The following is a 20718-nucleotide window of genomic DNA, read 5'->3' as shown; positions in this document are numbered from 1 at the left end:
GAGTGCTTTTCCAGTGACCTAAGAACATGATTTCACATTTTGGTTTCACCAACCATGAGTGCTTTTCGAGTGACCTAAGAACACGATTCCGAATTGGCGATGGAGATGAACCAGAAGCCTTTAGAGGTGGCAACCTGGCGGTGGTGAATTCTCTTTCTACAACATCGGCGGCTCTAAATTTGATGACACCGGCGGTGGAGGATTCTCTTTCTACGACACCGGCGGCTCTCAATTTGGTTGAGGTAGAAGAAGAAGCAGTAAGTGTTGGAATGTATTTAGGACTTAACCAATGAATGGGCGTTGAGAAGAAGAAGATGATAATGGAGTCGGGATTGCGTTTCTGGAGGCTTCATATAGGGCGGTGGTGGTGAGAGGGGTTTGGCTCTGAACTGTAAAGAATAAAGACGATGAGGTTAGTCTAGTAATTTGGAAGTGTCTAAGTCCATAACTATTTTGGTATGTACTTGACCCGATGGTGCATGGTCCTTTTGGGTTGCCTTCACCAAAGCAACTTGATAGGATAAATTAAGGAGAGAGAGGATTAATTATGATTTGTTAATATATTATGAGAATAATATATTAAAGGAGAAAACATATTGTTTAATTAATATTAGTCAAGAATTAATAAGAATTAATTTTGTGGCTAAAATACATTAATTAAATAAAGGGAACTAGAACGGTCAATTGTGTGATAGTTGAATATTGAGCTAATGGACTCCATAGAGGATGGAGTGGACGAATTCTATGGGGAAACCCATTAGAAATCGTCCAAGGCCTCTAAGGAGGGAGTCCATGGGTTGCTTAGGGCCTAAGCAGTCAAATTAGGGTTTCCTTGTTAGATAACCCTAATAGCCTCACTATTTAAGGACTCGTAGGGCACCAAAAACCTGGCCAACTAATTCCTTAGGGTTTCTACACGTTTTGGGTGCCTCCACTCTTCTCCTTCTTCATTCTCTTGCTTTAGGTGTTTGTGAGTCATTAGAGGAGTGACACTTGTGACTCTAAGCTTTCTAAAGCCAATTATAAGGAGGATTTGAGATTGTTATTACTACATAACAATCAAGGGATGATCTAAACCCTAATTCATATATTAATATCATTATTGTATGCTAGATCTAGGGTTTACAGTCTTGGATGAATTTCTTGTACAATAGAGAAACCTAGATCCAAGCATTAGGGTTTGCATGAGCACATAGGATGTTCTTATGGATAAAACCCATTAGATAGATGGTGATGAGGAAGAAAGGTTGTCTTTCATTGGAAGTCGACGGCGGTGGGAGACACTCAAAAGGGTCGAAGAAGCAGCAGATGGGGGAAGGTGAATGGAGGTTTGAGAATCGAGAGAGAAGAAAGAAAGAAAGGGGGTTTTCGGTGGGGATGAGTTAGGGTTTTCAGCCGGCGGAAACAAAGCGGGCTTTTTAATTTTTGGATTTCATTTCCCCCTCGGATGAAATGCGCGTTTCATTAAAATTTATAAAGCGACATGGTTAGACGACGCACATTTTATTTAAGGTGCCCTCCGTGTTTTTTTATTATTAGACATTAATTTTAGGGCATGCAAAAATGTGTGCCCTCTATGCTTCATATTTTGGAAAACTAACATCAATTTTTAGGGCACGCTCAAATGTGTGTCCTCTATCAACGCGTGTCATTGATTGCGCGTCGTAAAAGGTTGTTTTTCTAATAGTGTCAACAAAAATCACATAGGCCAACTCCAAAAGGCCGGGGTCTTGGAGTTATTTAACTTAAAGTCAGATGATAGTTGTGAATCTTGTTTACTTGGAAAAGAGACTAAGTCACCCTTCACTGGTGCTTGTGCTAGGGTTGAAGGTTTATTGGACCTCGTACACACAGATGTGTATGGACCCTTCAAAACCGCCACAAGGGATGCTAACCGATTCTATGTGACTTTTACTGATGATTACAGTAGATATGGTTATGTCCACTTAATCAAACATAAGTCAGAAACATTTGAAAGATTCAAAGAGTTTAAACAAGAAGTGGAGAATCAGTTGGGCAGGAAGATAAAGATGCTCCGATCCGATCGGGGTGGTGAGTATCTTAGTATCGAGTTCCTTGACTATCTTAAGGAATGTGGAATTGTTTCATAATTGACACCTCCTAGGACTCCACAGCTGAATGGTGTGGTTGAGAGGCGCAATCGAACCTTGTTAGATATGGTTCGCTCCATGATGACTCGAACTTCATTACCAATCTCATTCTGGGGGTATGCCTTAGAGACTGCCACCCATATCCTTAATCTAGTCCCTACCAAGAAGGTTGCCAAAACACCTCACGAGATGCGGACTGGGAAAGTTCCCACTTTAGACCACATCAAGATTTGGGGTTGCGAGGCTTTCGTGAGGCATGAGACTCACGACAAGCTCGAACCTTGAAGTGAGTGGTGTATTTTCATCGGCTACCCACATAAATCCTTTGGTTATCTGTTCTACAGACCGAGTGACAATGTTGTCTTTGTGGCGAGGAGAGAAGTCTTTCGTGAGAGAGAATTCATAAGCCAAGGAAACAGTGGGAGGAAAATTGACCTTGAAGAAAATCAAGAGTCAAGCGGTGAAGGAACCTCAAATACTAGCAATCAATTCTAGGAGGAAACTCCTATTGAACCGATTGATGAGTTCGTACCTCTGAGGCGCTCCACAAGACTTAGGAGCACACCTGATTTTTATTATGGTTTCCATATTACTACAGAAGGTGATGCATTTATCAGTGATAGTACACTGATAAATTTGGATGAACCTAACAGCTTTAAGGAAGCCATGGCAGGCCCTGAGTCTGCCAAATGGAAAGAGCCTATGGACAGCGAGATTCAATCCATGTATGACAATCAAGTTTGGAACTTGGTTGACAATGTATCGGGTCGTAAGATAGTCGGATGCAAATGGATCTTCAAGAAGAATACCGACATGGATGGGAAGGTACACACTTATTGATGGGTATTGAGCATTCTAACACTCCTATGGTGTACATGCAACCCTGGAAACCTTGGATCTATGTTTTCTCTAATATTCATGCAAATAAGAATTTTCCAAGGTTCTCATTCTAACTAGCATGGCATAGGGTACTTGTAATATAAAAAATAGTAGAATGACATACCTTTCTTGTAGCTTGAATTCCTTTCAACTACCCAATCAACATCCCGCTTCATATAGGGGCACCAGTAATCTCTCTTCAGGTCTAAATACATATTAGTATCCCCGGGATGGATCGAGAATCTCGATCTATGCGCCTCCTCCATTAGTATATGCCGAGCTTCGCCCGTAAAGGGCACCCAAATCCGCCATCGGAAAGTCATAAGCCCACGATTGTCCGTCACAAACTCGGAAACCTGCCCAAGCACATGCTCTCTCTTGCAGTTCTCAGGTTTCACAGCCTCCACCTGAGCTCCTCGGATGGTATCTAAGACTAGAGTCATCACTATCATCCTCATACATACATCCCAGATCGGAGCGCTCTCGGCTCTGCGACTTAAGGCATCAGCCACCACATTAGCCTTGCTTGGATGATATAGGATCTCGTAGTCATAGTCCTTCACTACATCCAGCCATCTCCTCTGCCGCATGTTCAGGTTGGGCTGATCCATCAAGTACTTTAGACTCTTATGGTCCGTGTATATGGTACACCGGAGTACTTTAGACTCTTATGGTCCGTGTATATGGTACACCGGACTCCATACAAATAGTGACGCCAGATCTTGAGGGAAAACACCACCGCCCCCAGCTCTAGATCGTGAGTGGGATATCTCGTCTCATGAGGCTTCAACTACCTCGATGCATATGCTATCACGTGCCCTCTCTTCATAAGCACCGCACTCAACTCGGATATAGATGCATCACAGAAAACCACAAAGTCTTCCGCTCCCTCGGGAAGGGCTAACACCAAGGCTTCGCAAAATCTTTGGCGAAGAGTCTCAAATGAGGTTTGCTGCTCGGGACCCCAAGTAAAAGTAACGCCCTTCCTAGTCAACCTGGTGAGGGGGACGACAATCTTAGAGAAATCTCCGATAAACCTCTGATAATAGCCGGCCAATCCCAGAAAGCTTATGATCTCGGATGGGGATCTCGGCACCTCCCATCGCATAATTGCCTCAATCTTGGTCGGGTCAACCAAAATCCCACTCTGACTAATGAGATGCCCTAGGAACTGGACCTCTCGTAACCAGAAATCACACTTGGAGAATTTGGCAAAAAGCCTCTCTGACCTCAAAACTCCCAAAACCTCTCTAAGATGCTCCTCGTGTTGTTACTTGGTCCTCGAGTACACAAGAATATCGTCGATGAACATGATCACCGATCGATCCAACATGGGCATGCACACCCAGTTCATGAGGTCCATGAACGTTGTCGGTGCGTTGGTGAGCCCGAAGGGCATCACCACAAACTCATAGTGCCCATAACGAGTCCTAAAGGCCGTCTTCAGAATATCCTCCTCGCAAACTCCCATCTGATGATATCTGGACCTCAGATCAATCTTGGAGAACCAAGATGCCCCCTGTAACTGATCTAACAAATCGTCGATCCTCGGGAGTGGATAACGATTTTAATCGTCAACTTGTTCAACTCCCGGAAATCAATGCACATACGGTGCGAACCATCCTTTTTCTTGACAAAAAGGATCAGAGCTCCCCATGGTGAGCTACTTGGTCTAATGAACCCTTTCCCTAGCAGCTCTTGGAGCTGAGAGGCTAACTTATGCATCTCTGGTGGCACAAGGCGATAGGGTGCCTTGGAAATAGGTGTCGCGCCCAAAATCAAATCGATCTGTAACTTCACCTGCCTCTCGGGAGGCACACCTGGAAACTCCTCGAGGAAAACATCTGCAAACTCACACACTATCGGAACCTCAGAGATAGAACTCGGTCTCCTAGTAGCAACCTGCGTATCCATCATGTATGCCAGGAAACCCATGCAACCCTGCTATAAACACTGTCTCGCTCGGGCAGCAGAGCAGAAAGCTGATCCAGACCCAGTACCCTCGTCGTACACCATAAGTGCTCCCCACTAGGATCTCGTATCGTCACTAACTTACGCTCGCAGTCTAGCACCGCTCCAAAACGACTCAACCAGTCCATGCCCAATATGACACAGACATCACCCATAGCGATCGACACCAAGTCTATCGGAAACTCAACACCAAAAATCTCCAAAGTACACTCACGGATCACGTCAGTAGCAAAAACCGCATGCTCATCGACTATAGAAACCATCAGAGGTTGACTCAATGCCTCACGTCGGATACTGATGTGACGACTAAAGCTACAGACACAAAGGATCGACTCGCACCCAAGTCAAATAACACTAAGGCAGGTACAGAATTCACAAGAAAAGTACTTACACACAACACTATATAAGCACAAAATATTTCAAAATAGTAACAACAAGAATACATATCAGCCACAACGTCAGGTGTTGTGCGGACCTCCTCCGATGTCAGCTGAAAGGCTCTCCCACGAACCTTCGGTGTCTCGGCCTTCACTGGCCGACTTTCAGTAGCACGCAAAGAAGAAAATGAAGATCCTTGTGCTGACCCCTACACGAGCTGAGGACACTCGGCCTTCCGGTGGCCGGTCTGGTTGCAATGGAAGCAAACTGAGAACCCCTTGGGGAAATCATTCGCCATGTGCCCCTCTTTACCACATTTGTAGTAAATCCTCGATCGACATGAACCCTCATGGCTCTTACCGTACTTGCCACAAGTGTGGCCCTTCTGACCCCCAGCTCTGGTATCAGCGGGCTTAGCCCGCTTCGTCGCCAGCTGCGACTGTACTGGTCTCCGGTCCCTACCCCGGGACTCCTCCTCCTCCCTGGCCTGCAGCTCACGCTTAATCTCTCCTCCTGGCATTGGCCTGAAGCTTGGCCAATGTCCGGTACGACGAGTTCTCCACGAACTCCCGTAAATCCCTCCTCAGTATGCTCAAAAATCGACTCACACGTGCTTGCTCAGTGGACACGTGCTCAGGGCAGAACATCGCCCTCTCGTGAAACATCCTCGAAATCTCAGTAACCGACTTTGTCCTCTACTTGAGAGACAGAAACTCCTGTGCCAACCACTCTCTCTCCACCGAGGGAACATACTCGTCTCGGAACATCTGAAAAAACCTCTCCCATGTCACTGCAACATGATCTATAGGGGTGAAACCGGCGGCCACAAACTTCCACCAATCCTTCGCCCCCAGGCGAAGCCGGTTCAGTGCAAACCGAACTCTCAAGTGATCTGGGCATGAAAATGTGTAAAAACACCCCCTCAATATCAGAGATCCATCTCATCGCGACAATCAGATCCTGTGTCCCATCAAACACTGGTGGCTTCGTGTTGCTGAACTCCCAGAACAACAACAAGTCACCTCCCTGTGGCCTAATGGTGGTGGAAGCACCAGCAACCTCAGCGACAACAGCGTATCGCTCATCAAATGCCTCAATTAGGGTGGTCTTGATAGACCCAAACATCTCGGGAATCTCTGCTCAGATGGTTGCTGCCACCTCCTCATGAATCATCCTCCGAATCTCATCATCACTAGTCCCATTGCCTCCGGGGTTGTGGCGTGTACCCACCATGATGCCTCTGAAACACAACACAAAATCATCAGAGACTCGCTCGAGCATACTCACACTTGATCACCCATCCCTACTTGTTCCTTAGCTTCCCAAGGATTCTTACTTGGGTTGCATACAGATCTGGTGTTTTCAGTAGTACGGGCCCAATACTACCTTCCACACCCGACCTGTAGTCACCCAAGTCCTCATCCTAGGAATCTAATTCCCAAGTACTCTATCTCTCTCAATAACAGACTACAGTCATCTCAGAATTCTCTCCGTAAGTGCTCCTACTCACTACTGTTACATCCCCAAAATCTCGGCCAGAAAATACCGGTTTCATTTATGTTTTTTAAACATTTTCATAGTAAATTCTTTTGATTTAAAAGAGTTGTGGAATTTGTTCCCAAAAACAAAACATGATAAAATAGATTTTTATCAAAACATTTCATAAAGAAATATAATTTCATTTCATAATCAAAAATCGGGATGTCATGTTTCGATACAGACCATAAAGCATAAACGATAACATTACAAGTCATTCAACAAATATATACATATACAAACTTGTAAACAAAACAACTTGATGATTCATCCATCTTATGTCGTTGCGCCACTTCCTGTAATACAAATAAACTGAGTGGGTTAGGCTTGGGAGCCTGGTGAGCATATAGGGTTTTCAACCCGCAATAAATAATTATATTTATTTTTACCAACCAACAATAACCCGATTACCCATTCCCGTTATCCTCACTTTACGTCCCTAAAACAACATCTATCTCAAGGGACCTAATCTAAGATTTTCATTGGGACGGATATTACGGCAGAGGGGCTTCCTCAACAATAAGTGTCCTAAAGGCAACCATGTGGGGGATAGAGTACACCGATGAACACATCGTTCACAACACCTATAGGTTATGAGCCTGCTAGCGTTCCACATAACTATCTACAAAGAGTCTGTGGTCGTTATCCATACTCTGCTGAATAACTAGATCAACAACAACATCGAGGCCTCTCATCTGTTTATCACACATCAACTATCTACCCATGTTCTACCCATCATATTAGTAGATAAAAATATATATTTTTATACATAGTTTAAAACCTGTATAGCATTCTCATTCAATACATATTCCAAACAACAGATGAGACACATACACATAACACGTATTTCATAGATGATAAATCATATCTATGAGATAGAAGAAAGTGAATATACTTTCATACATATAACAACAAAATATACACATAACACATATTTCGTATAAAATACTTCATAATTATGCGTTAGAAGAAGGTAACTACACATTCACCTGATCAGAAGATGATCGGACAGTACTACGACTTGTAGAAGTAGTATTCTTCGGTAGATCTGGAAGATCTTCACAAAAATCAGGCTCCTCGCGGGTAGAGCTTCGGCTCGGGAAGCTCACTTCTCAAGATCTTCGGGACTTCGAAACTTTCTTCAGGACTCGGGAATGATACGGGGGCTTTGGGATATAATTGGCACGCAAAACAATGCAAAACTTAGAGAGAAAGGAAGAAAATTAGCAAGGAAAATGGCTGATCTCGGTTTCTATTTATAGGTTGTTGGGTCTGGGATTACGCTGGGCGTACCAGGCCTTACGCTAGGCGTACTAAACATCACTGCATGCGTCACTTGGTGGCACTCGAGTATTGGTTAGGCAAGTTGCACTCATCCGAGTATGTTGGGTGTACTCAAATTACGCTCGGCGTAATTTGACTCGTCAAACTTCTAAATTACGTAACTTTCGCATACGAGCTCCGTTTTTTACCTTCTTTATATCCACGCTTAGTTCAGACCATACTCTACAACTTTCATTTAGACTCCGTCGGCTAATTTTGAATTTAATTTTTATTATTTATTTTTAGTAGGCCGGGACAGAAAAACTTCGTTAGAAATTCATAACTTTTTCGTCTGACGTCCGTTTTTGTCTGTCTTTTCACCAAAGCACTACTATCAACGAGATCTTCGATTCTCGTTTAGATTGTTTCGGCTAAAACTCGCTCAATCTCAATTCGAACTTTTGGGCTGTCTACAGCTAAGCTAAAACTTCGAAAAATCATAACTTCCTCATACGAAGTCAGATTTTGGACGATCTTTTTATGCACGCTCTCGGTTTAACGAACTCTATGACTTTCGTTTAGATCGCTAAGGCTAAATATCACTCCTTCGTAAATTCACTATTTACGTCACGTTGTGCCACACCAGTTTTTTCGCGAAATTTCGACAGGTCATAACTTCTTCGTTATAACTCGGATTTCAATATTCTTTATATTTTCGGAAACCTCGTCTCAATTACTACAACATTATCCATAGATATCGGCTTTATCTAATATTTTATTTTGACGCTTATTTTTATTCTTAATTCAATTAGGACACACAATTAAGCACAAAACACATAATACTCAAATAATACATTTATAGTATTTCAAAATGGGTTACAAAGGTTAACCTAGACTATTACATTGCTTTTAATGACAAGCCCAGAAACACGGGCATTACAATTCTCTCCACCTTAGAATGTTTTCGTCCCCGGAATCACACATCAACAAACAAATGCGCGTAGCGACTCATTATGTCACTCTCCGTCTCCCAAGTGAGATTTGGCCCATTCATGTGTTTCCATCGGACAAGCACTGACTCGGCCATCTTGCATCGCAAGTTCTTAGTCTTTCGGTCAACGATTGCCTCTGGTTCTTCAATCAACCTTTTGTTGTCATCGATTCTCAACTCCGAAAGTGGAATCATGTCGGGAACTTCTCCCGTGAACTTTCTCAAATAACATACGTGAAATGTGTTATGAATCCCATTCAGTTCTTCTGGTAGTTCGAGCTTGTAAGCTTGGTTCCCAATCCTCTGAAGAACTTTAAACGGTCCAATAAACCTTGGACTTAATTTTCCCCTTTTACCAAATCTTATAAGTCCCTTCCACGACGAGACTTTAAGCAAAATCGAATCTCCAACTCCAAAAGTCATCGGTCTTTGCTTTTTGTCAGCATAGCTCTTTTGACGATCCTGAGCGGCTAACATTCTTTCCCTAATTAATTTCAACTTTTCAGCAGTTTGATGGACTATCTCTGGTCCCATAAACTTCTTTCCCCAGCCTTAAGCCAACAAGACGGCGTACGACACTTCTGTCCGTATAAAGCTTGATAAGGTGCAATATTAATTCTCGAGTGGAAACTATTATTGTAGGAAAATTCTACCAAAGGTAAATGTTCATCCCAGTTACCTTGGAATTCTAGGGTTAATGCTCTTAGCATATCTTCAAGCGTTTGTATCGTTCGTTCGCTCTGACCATCAGTCTGTGGATGGTAAGCTGTACTCAAACACAACTTGGTACCCATTTCCTCTTGTAGACTTTTCCAAAACCTTGAGGTGAAACGGCTATCACGATCTGACATAATCGTTAGCGGAACACCGTGAAGCCTCACAATTTCCTTCACGTAAGAATTCACAATCTTCTCCATAGACCATTTCTCGTTGGCTTCTATGAAATGCTCACTCTTAGTGAATCGATCAACGACCACCCAAATCATGTCGTGACCATTCTTTGTCCTGGGCAGTTTAGTGACAAAATCCATCGTGATGTCCTCCCAATTGCCCATAGGCACAGGCAAAGGTTCTAAACTCCCATATGGTTTCTGATGTTGTGCCTTGACTCTCGCACAGGTTACACACTCCGCCACATACTTCGCAATGTCGAGCTTCATTGTCGGCCACCAGTAATAGGGTTTCAGGTCCCTATACATCTTTGTGCTACCGGGATGAATGGAGTACATGGTTTTGTGAGCTTCTTCCATCAGAAGATCTCTTATTCCTCCTGACTTAGGTACCCAAAACCGGTCTTGGAATACCTTTAGTCCATGACCATTTGTACCGAACACCAATGTTTTGCCCAAACGTTCCCCCTTCCGGTCATTCTTTTCAGAAGCTTCCTCTTGAGCTTTCTTTATACTCTCCACAATTGTCGAGACAACTTCTATTCTCAACGCTCTTGGCCTTTTTCTTTCAAGATTGACTTTCAGACTGAGAGCATCAGCAACAACATTAGCTTTACCGGGGTGGTAAAGTATCTCACAGTCGTAGTCCTTAAGTAACTCTAGCTAGCGTCGTTGCCTCATATTCAATTCCTTCTGACTAAAGAGATATTGGAGACTCTTATGATCAGTGAAAAGTTTGCACTTCGTGCCATAGAGGTAATGCCTCCATATTTTCAGAGTGAAAACTACCGCTGCCAACTCCAAATCATGAGTGGGGTAGTTCTTCTCGTGCTCTTTTAGCTGTTGAGACGCATATGCGATCACCTTATCTCTTTGAGTCAAAACACAACCCAATCCAACACCAGACGCATCGCTATAAACAGTGAAGTCTTCAACTCCATCGGGTAGAGATAAAATCGGTGCCTCGCATAACTTCTTCTTTAGCTTCTCGAATGCTTCTTTATGCTTATCACTCCAAGCATAAGTAGCTCCTTTGTGGGTCAAAGCTGTTAATGGACTAGCGATCGAAGAAAAGCCTTGGATAAACCTTCGGTAATATCCGGCTAATCCCAAAAAGCTTCGGATCTCTGTGGGACTTTTTAGTTGTTCCCACTTCCTTACAGCTTCAATATTTGCTGGATCAACCATTATACCTTCTTGGTTGACCACATGACCCAAGAATTGGACTTCTCGAATCCAAAAATCACATTTGGAGAACTTAAGCATATAGCTTCTCCTTCTTCAAGACTTCCAACACTTCTCACAAGTGTCTGTCATCTCCTTTTGGCTTTTCGAGTAAATCAGAATGTCATCTATGAACACTATCACAGATTTATCAAGGAACGGATTACAAACCCTGTTCATTAAATCCATGAATGTTGCTGGAGCATTGGTTAGTCCAAACGACATAACCAAAAACTCGTAGTGTCCATATCGTGTTCTGAATGCAGTCTTCTCTATATCCTGCTCTCTTACTTTTAGCTGATGATATCCTGACCTCATGTCGATCTTTGAAAAGTAACTTGAGCCTTGTAGTTGATCGAACAGGTCATCAATCCTCGGCAACGGATATCTATTCTTTATTGTTGCCTTGTTCAGCTCTCTGTAATCGATGCACATTCTCATACTTCCATCTTTCTTCTTCACGAAGAACACCGGAGCTCCCCAGGGCGATGAACTAGGTCTAATGAAACCTTTGTCCAATAACTCTTGAAGTTGCATCATCAGCTCCTTCATCTCTGTCGGTGCTAATCGATAAGGTGCTTTTGCTATAGGCGTCGTTCCGGGCAACAAGTCGATACGTAATTCTACTTGCCGATCATGCGGTAATCCAGGAAGATCTTCGGGAAATACTTCCGGATAATCACATATGACAGGAATGCTCCGCATCTCCTTTTTCTCCTTCTTAGCATCGATCACGAATTCCAAATATGATGTACATCCTTTGGCCAAACACTTTTTGGCTTTCATTAGAGAAATGATCCCAGAACTTACTCTGCATTTGTCCCTATACACCATAAATGACTCTTTCCCTGGCGGGTTTACTTTGACTATCTTCTTTCTGCACAATATCTCGGCGTCATTGGCACTAAGCCAATCCATTCCCAAAACGATGTCGAAACCGTTCAGTTCTATAGGCAATAATTCCTCGTGGAACTTATTCCCATTCAAGTCGATTAAGATTTTTTTCATACGATAGCTAACAGGTACAAACTTGCCACTAGCAACTTCGACTAATAAAGCATTATCTAGTCAATCGACAGGCAAAGCTAGTTTTCTACCAAATTCATGCGAAATAGAGGAATAGTTGGCTCCAGAATCAAATAAAATTTGGGCAGGCAATTTGTTTACGAGAAAGGTACCTGAAGCGACATCAGCTTCATCTTTAGCTGCTTCCAGTGTCATCAGGAAGGCTCTCGCCTTCGGCTTTGGCGGAATGTTGGGTTTTGCTGCCTCCTTCTTTTTCAGACAATCCCTCGATATGTGCCCCTCCTCACCGCAACCATAGCAAACTTTCTTGGTGAGGGTGCATTCGTTGGCATAATGCCCTGGCTTTCCACATTTGAAGCATGTGGCTTCCCCGCCACACTTCCCATGATGCTTCTTCTTGCATTTTCCGCACCATTTCACTTCGCCTTCTCCACCTCCTCTCGAACTAGACTTCGCGAATTTACCCTTTTTGCTCGACCCTGAGGGTCCATCGCTTTTCCTCTTTTCACCAACCTCTGACCTCTCCAGACCTTTCTCCCTGATCTGGGTCTCAATATTTATAGCAGCCCAGATGGCAGCTTTCAATGTGGTTGCTTGCTTAACCATTGGACCATAGTCCGCTGGTAGTCCGAGGGCAAACTTGTTGACCTTAGAGAGTTTTTTTGGTACTAAATATGGGATAAGCTTCATATTTTCTGTGAAACTAGCAGCGTATTCAGTAACGCTCAGCTTCCCCTTGTTCAAATTTTGAAACTCATTATTGATTTCCAGAAGGTCCTGCTCGGAGCAGTATTGCAGTTTCAGTTGCTCCACAAAGTCTTCCCATTAATTTTGCTCGCTTCTCCCTTGGCATAGAGTTAGCTAACAACTTCCACCAACTCAACACGCCAGATTTTAGCAGAGGGATCGCAAGAGCGGTCTTCTGCCTGTTGCTGCATTCGCAACTTTCAAACATTGTCTCCATTTCGGAGATCCAGTCCATAACTTGCACCGGCGTCGGGCTTCCGGATAGACATGGTGGTTTGGATGCCATGAAATCCTTGTACTTACACCCACGCCCATCATTTCCTCCATACTAGTTGTTGTGTCTAACCACCGGTGGGTCGTCTTGACTAACGATCCCACTAAAGTTTCCTCCTTCAGACTGCCCTCCATTCTCCTCGGGCTCTTCCACTTGAATTGATGGTTCTTCACGATTATGCCTAAGCAGACGTCTTGTTTCTTCCATCTGACGATACAACATCGTTTGAATCATCATTTGTACGCCAGCCATTGTTATCAGCTCAGGTGTTGCTACTACGACAGGTACTTGTTCAATCACAGGTGCTTGCTCGACTACAGGCGGCTGATTCCTGTTTTGGTCAACGTTTCCAACTACGCTTCTTGTTCTCACCATTTTTTATCTATACACTGAATAAGGTGAAACTAGATCCTCTTTCACGATATAATTTCAATTCATCCTTATTACTCCAAACGATTACATGCTAGTTCTAATAACGTAGACATACGCTTAGAATCCTACACATATACGGTTTCCAGATCTGGTCGGCAACAGACCATAAATCCGAACAAATAATATCATATATGGCAACATATAACATTTAGCACATAAAAACATTTTAGGCAAATTTCCTAAAATAAACTAGTGTTCGTGTCTGAAATATAACAGACACACAACTAACAACCTTCACTTAGCATTCTAAGTTTAAGTCTAGAAATCCTACAAATTCTAGTTCGCTTAAACTAATGCTCTGACACCAACTTTAACATCCCCAAAATCTCGGCTAGAAAATACCGGTTTCATTTATGCTTTTTAAACATTTTCATAGTAAATTCTTTTGATTTAAAAGAGTTGCAGAATTTGTTCCCCAAAACAAAACATGATAAAATAGATTTTTATCAAAACATTTCATAAAGAAATATAATTTCATTTCATAATCAAAAATCGGGATGCCATGTTCCGATACAGACCATAAAGCATAAACGATAACATTACAAGTCATGCAACAAATATATACATATACAAACTTGTAAACAAAACAACTTGATGATTCATCCATCTTATGCCCTTGCGCCACTTCCTGTAATACAAATAAACGGAGTGGGTTAGGCTTGGGAACCTGGTGAGCATATAGGGTTTTCAACCCGCAATAAATAATTATATTTATTTTTACCAACCAACAATAACCCGATTACCCATTCCCGTTATCTTCACTTTACGTCCCTAAACCAACATCTATCTCAAGGGACCTAATCTAGGATTTTCATCGGGACGGACATTACGGCAGAGGGGCTTCCTCAACAATAAGTGTCCTAAAGGCAACCATGTGGGGGATATAGTACATCGATGAACACATCGTTCACAACACCTACAGGTTATGAGCCTGCTAGCGTTCCACAGGACTATCTAGAAAGAGTCTGTGGTCGTTATCCATACTCTGCTGAATAACTAGATCAACAACAACAACAACATCGAGGCCTCTCATCGTTTATCACACATCAACTATCTACCCATGTTCTACCCAACATATTAGTGGATAAAAATATATATTTTTATACATAGTTTAAAACTTGTATAGCATTCTCATTCAATACATATTCCAAACAACAGATGAGACACATACACATAACACGTATTTCATAGATGATAAATCATATCTATGAGATAGAAGAAAGTGAATATACTTTCACACATATAACAACAAAATATGTATTTCGTATCTATGAGATAAATCATAACACATAACACATATTTCGTATCTAGATGATAAATCATATCTATGAGATAAATCATAACACATATTTTGTATAAAATACTTCATAATTATGCGTTAAAAGAAGGTAACTACACACTCACCTGATCAGAAGATGATCGGACAGCACTACGACTTGCAGAAGTAGTATTCTTCGGTAGATCTGGAAGATCTTCACAAAAATCAGGCTCCTCGCAGGCAGAGCTTCGGCTCGGGAATCTCACTTCTCGAGATCTTTGGGACTTCGAAACTTGCTTCGGGACTCGGGAATGATACCGGGGCTTCGGGATATAATTGGCACGCAAAACGATGCAAAACTTTGAAAGAAAGGAAGAAAATTAGCAAGAAAAATGGCTGATCTCGGTTTCTATTTATAGACTGCTGGGTCTGGAATTACGCTGGGCGTAACCTTAAGTACGCTGGGTGTACCAGGCCTTACGCTAGGCGTACTAAACGTCACTACATGCGTCACTTGGTGGCACTCAAGTATTGGTCAGGCAAGTTGCACTCATCCGAGTACGCTGGGCGTACTCAAATTACGCTCGGCGTAATTTGACTCGTCAAACTTCTAAATTGTGTAACTTTCGCATACGAGCTCCGTTTTTTACCTTCTTTATATCTACGCGTAGTTCAGACCATACTCTACAACTTTCATTTAGACTACGTCGGCTAATTTTGACTTTTATTTTTATTATTTATTTTTAGTAGGCCGGGACAGAAAAACTTCGTTAGAAATTCATAACTTTTTCGTCTAACGTCCGTTTTCGTCTGTCTTTTCACCAAAGCACTACTATCAACGAGATCTTCAATTCTCGTTTAGATTGTTTTGGCTAAAACTCGCTCAATCTTAATTCAAACTTTTGGGCTATCTACAGCTAAGCTAAAACTTCGAAAAATCATAACTTCCTCATACGAATTCAGATTTGGACGATCTTTTTATGTACGCTCTCGGTTTAACGAACTCTACGACTTTCGTTTAGATCGCTAAGGCTAAATATCACTCCTTCGTAAATTCACTATTTACGTCATGTTGTGCAACGCAAGTTTTGTCGCGAAACTTCGACAGGTCATAACTTCTTCATTATAACTCGGATTTCAGCATTCTTTATATTTTCGGAAACCTCGTCTCAATTACTACAACATTATCCATAGATATCGGCTTTATCTAATATTTTATTTTGACGCTTATTTTTATTCTTAATTCAATTAAGACACACAATTTAGCACAAAACACATAATACTCAAATAATACATTTATATTATTTCAAAATGGGTTACAAAGGTTAACCTAGACTATTACATTGTTTTTAATGACAAGCTTAGAAACACGGGCGTTACAACTACTCTCATTAGCACATACTCAAAGCACAATATAGGTAACAACGACTCCTAAGCTAAGGCATCACAAATCAGGCAACCCTAGCCCTAAGATATGAAATACCTAGCTTATTCTCTAGCATGCATCACTATCATTTCATAATTATCTCATAACACACTAGTAAGGGTATTTTGGGAAACCACCGTTCGGGCTCTGGCTAATTGTACACACTGCTCCATCTTGATTTCTCTTAAAACTCTTTATCTTTTTAGGAAAATTTATTTCTTTTGAAAAAATTTCTCAAATCCTCATGAGTCCAGACATACTCTAAGGTGCATCCGAATCCCTCAAACCAAGGCTTTGATACCAACTTGTAACAACGTAAATTTTCAAACCAAAATTTTCCAATTTTAAAACACATTTTCCTCAATTCAAACATTTCAAAAGTGTTACGGTATCAAATCATCCAACACATATCTCAAAAACTAAATGTATAACAATACAGGATCTTCTCAAACATAACCCAAATCTCGAACGTGTGCACAATCAAGTCGGCGCCTTCCCGTGATCCTGAGAAGTACCTGAAACACATAACACATAAAACGGTAAGCACAAAGCTTAGTGAGTTCCCCAAAATACCACACATATCTCATTTTCCTCACATGGCTATACTTAGATAAGACCCTCCGGTCAATGTGTTTCAGTGGGACCCTCTGGTCCCACAACTCAGTTGGACCCTCCGGTCCATCCACTCGACAACTCAATATAATACACAACATATAAATCACAAAGACAACTAGCATGATATATCAATACACAATATATGCACATAACACCCTCCGGTCACACATAGGATACCACTCGAGGTAAGTATAGTGAGAAGACTCACCTCGTAAGAACTCGGATAATCTCGAACTCGAATCACCGGTCTAGCTTCCGCCTAACGCAACGTTAATAAATAAAGCTCTCACTGAAGCTAAACTAACCCTTCTACAAACTCACAGAAGGTAAAAAGACCATTTACCCCTCTATGGCCTTATAGTCCACAAATTGACCAAACCCTAAAAGTCAACCGAAAGTCAACGGCAGGGAGTACGCTGCACGTACCAGCTCTCTACGTTGGGCGTACTCGGCTGCCATGCAAGTCATCGGGGATGCTCGGCCCCTACGCTGCGCGTACTGGGATTACGCCCAGCGTAAGTCCTAGTTTCACTCTCCTCACGTTTTTGGTCTTAATCAGTTAATACATTGGCTAATATCACAGATATGCAGGGCCGGTCCAAACATATACGGGGCCCGAGGCGAAAAGAAAAAAAGGGGCCCTTAAAGACAAATATAATAAAGATTAAAAAAATATGATTTATTATTCACTGTAAACGTGTTCAATTAGCAATAACAAGCAACCTAAATTGTTTATCTTTTCAGCTAGTTTGAGTTTGAACCAACTTTAGGCCCTAAAAATCATTTACGTAATATATATATATATATATATATATATATATATATATATATATATATATATATATATATATATATATATATATAGCCCATAAATTTTGGGCCCCCTAAAGACATGGGCCTTGGGCGGTCGCCCGGGTTGCCCACCGTCTGGACCGGCCCTGCAGATATGGGCTCCCTAATGTCTCTTAATCCATAAAGTCAGTGACTTTAAGCCTTTGCATGGTTGATTGGGTCACAAACACTCAAAACACCTATGCTATTTCCTCATGAAGCTCATATCTCATGCATGGCTTACTCCTAACATCCAAGATTGGATTTTTATGACTCTACTCCACAAAATACACTAAAAGGGGACAGATCAAGGTCTCTAGAGCTTATTATCTCATAAAGTCTCCATCTTTTGGGACAAAACCCTAAAATACCCCATAAAAATGCACAAATCAAAAAAGTGAGAAAGCTTGAAGATTTATACCTCTAAGTGAAGCTTTCCACACAACTAAGCTCGGATCCACAAGCCTGGACTCTCACTCTTCTTCTCCAAAGCTTCTTCTTTACCTCAAGAACAAGATTATACTCACAAGCTCTCAAATGCACACACAAGCTACAAGAACGAAGATTTAGGGTTAGGAGGGTTTGGTGTGTGGGAATGGTGGCCAGGAATGAGGCCATCACTTCCTTTATATAGGGTCACGCCCCCAAATTAGGGTTTTCATCATGGGCCTAATACGCCTACCGTACCCTCTGGTACGCCCAGCGTACTAGGTGGCCTCCGCGTCCAATGCATGCACATGAGTACGCTGAGCGTACACTCTAGTACGCCCCGCGTACCCATTTACCACCCTTTTCTCAAATAAAGGGCCAAATGGACAAATGCTCAATAGATTAGGGTTCACAAGGTATACCTGGCTTTGGGTGTTACACTACCCGATTGTGTGACACCCTCACATGCTTGTTGTTTCCTTTGCGACGTTGTGGGGGTGGTGTTGGTTGAGTTTCCCGAACAATCTCTTCATCCGAGTCATCCAACTCATCAATGAGTTGGTATTGTGGTTGGGGCTGGGTTTGGGTTTGGGGTTGGGGTTGGGTTTGGGTTTGAGATTGAAAGAGTGGGATTTGAGTTTGAGGTTGATTTGACGAATGTTGATCGGGAAAAACAACAAGGTTTAAGAACATTTGAGGAGTAACATTCAGAACTTGGGCCGGGTAAAATTGGCTAACATTTTGGTATTTGAATTGTAGTGGAGATTGAATGGGAGTATCGAGTTGGGGACGATAAACTCTTTATGATGAATCGTTAGCGAAAATGTTTTGAGAAGGGGTGCTTGAACTCAAAACATTGGTTTTTTTTCCTTCTATCGTAGATTGTGGTTTCATTGTCGGGATTCATTTTTTTTTTTTTGAAGAAAGTATAGATAAGTTGATAGAAGAAGGTGTGAGTTTGAAAGTTAAAGGGTATAGATATTTATAGATGTTGTAAAGAGTAAAAAAATATATTTAAATTAGGCTTGTAGCTATTGAAACAACAACAAAAGATATATATATATATATATATATATATATATATATATATATATATATATATATATATATATATATATATATATATATATATATATATATATATATATATTTCATTTTCTACCATTGTTTAACGGTTATTTCACAAAAAAAAAATAATAATAAAATTGATGGACCAACAGAAGGAAGAGAGACAACGGCACCCCACTTATTTCTTGCACCCGGCTTCCCTCACCGGCGGTATGGTGTTCCAGTGACGGGAAGCGCCCCGCCCTCCCCTCTCCTCCCGCATACACTATGTCTGGTCTTAGAATACTTAGTTGCTCGAAAATTGGGATTTACGGATTTATTTGGACCCACTGATTTGACTATCGAATCTATGTATAATCAATACACCTTTGTAGCTATTGAACTTTTTGTTGCATTTTAATGCTTTATGATTTTAAATCAAGTCATTGGGCTCCCAGATTCAGTCCACACTTCTGGCCTTTAGTTTTACAAGTTATCCCTTTTTTTTTTAAAAAAAAAATAATAATAAATAATCATAAAAGTAAATCGACTAAAAGACAATGTTTTAGTAGTTGTTTATATCCACTAAACTTTCACTTTATTAACGTGACCTTAGATGTAATTTGATTTTAATTTCTTAATATTTAATAAACATTAAATACAACTTTGATTGTAATGTCTTTGCATTTTATAAAACTCTTTATGTTAAGCCAAAAAAAACACAATTGACCGTTCGCTTTAGATATGTTTCGAGTTGGTACATGGTAACATAAACAAAAAATATGTTGACCTTTGATATATATAAAAAACGAAGTTATTGGGATATGTATGTTAGTTTTGTTGCAAACCAAATACTATATTAATTATTTATTAAAAATGTAACGATATATGTTAAATTACAAAGATCTATACACCATTTTAAACAAACATGGGCATTTGGTCTAGTGGTATGATTCTCGCTTAGGGTGCGAGAGGTCCCGAGTTCAATTCTCGGAATGCCCCATTTATTTTATTTTTCCTTAGTGATCGAACTACCATATTTAAATACCTTTAGGTGCCAAAATGTAAATTCTGCAAACAATAGGGAGCCAACAAATACCTGTCGACATTCTTGAAGTTACAATTAAGGAGTTTTCAACCCATTTTCGATTGTTAAATTTTTATTTTATTTTATTTATTTATTTATTTATTTTTTGGAAACGAAGTTGCTGATTACTGGCATGTTTTTAATATAAAACCCCATCATTATATATTATTTTCTTCATAATGATATAAGATCATGGGTTAAAAACGTAACATCATGTTTAAAACATAAATCATCGTTGTATCGAATACTTTTGACATGTCTATTTATATAAATAGGGGAGGGACATTATGAGTAGTAAAGGTG

General features: G+C 41.1%; 1 non-coding gene across 1 annotated transcript; it reads left to right on the top strand.

Annotated features, from left to right (window-relative positions):
• The first annotated feature begins 20258 nt into the window (after positions 1–20258).
• On the top strand, positions 20259–20330 carry TRNAP-AGG (transfer RNA proline (anticodon AGG)). Its single transcript has one exon. It is a non-coding gene; the product is annotated as a tRNA-Pro (tRNA).
• Positions 20331–20718: the final 388 nt, after the last annotated feature.

This window comes from Lactuca serriola, chromosome 8, assembly GCF_051521515.1.
Source record: "Lactuca serriola cultivar US96UC23 chromosome 8, Lser_US96UC23_V15, whole genome shotgun sequence".
In the NCBI taxonomy this organism is placed as follows: Eukaryota; Viridiplantae; Streptophyta; class Magnoliopsida; order Asterales; family Asteraceae; genus Lactuca; species Lactuca serriola.
The sequence above is the reverse complement of the archived record's forward strand: the minus strand, read 5'-3'. Positions and strand labels throughout refer to the sequence as shown.